Source organism: Austrofundulus limnaeus, unplaced genomic scaffold (genome assembly GCF_001266775.1).
Source record: "Austrofundulus limnaeus strain Quisiro unplaced genomic scaffold, Austrofundulus_limnaeus-1.0 Scaffold15502, whole genome shotgun sequence".
NCBI classification, from domain to species: domain Eukaryota; kingdom Metazoa; phylum Chordata; class Actinopteri; order Cyprinodontiformes; family Rivulidae; genus Austrofundulus; species Austrofundulus limnaeus.
The window spans coordinates 1-367 of NW_013967904.1; the positions used below are offsets into that span (position 1 = coordinate 1).

Genomic DNA, 367 nt, shown 5'->3' on the forward strand with positions numbered 1-367 from the left:
GCTGTATCCCACTGGCAATTTACTTTTTTCGCAGAACTGACAAATCACAGGATTTTTCCAATCCAACATCGCTGAAGCACACGGTACAGCCAAGGTGACGTGTTTGCGCACATGCTACTGAGTCACAACCCTGCCTGTCGTTGTTTCAAAGTGTGATTTCCGACGGGCTAGTGGCGCAATGGATAACGCTTCTGACTACAGATCAGAAGATTCTAGGTTCGACTCCTGGCTAGCTCGAAACAATCTTTATTACACCACAATGCTTTGTTCTGCAAACTCTGAATCATTTGCCTGCCTTCTAGTCAACCTGAATTCTTGCAGAAGACTTTGCTCAGGAAATATTCTCTGTAGATCCTCTTCAAATTTC

The 367-nt window shown here is 44.4% G+C and overlaps 1 non-coding gene across 1 annotated transcript; it reads left to right on the plus strand.

Annotated features, from left to right (window-relative positions):
- The first annotated feature begins 164 nt into the window (after positions 1-164).
- trnac-aca (transfer RNA cysteine (anticodon ACA)) lies at positions 165-237 on the plus strand. Its single transcript has one exon. It is a non-coding gene; the product is annotated as a tRNA-Cys (tRNA).
- The last annotated feature ends 130 nt before the right edge of the window (positions 238-367 follow it).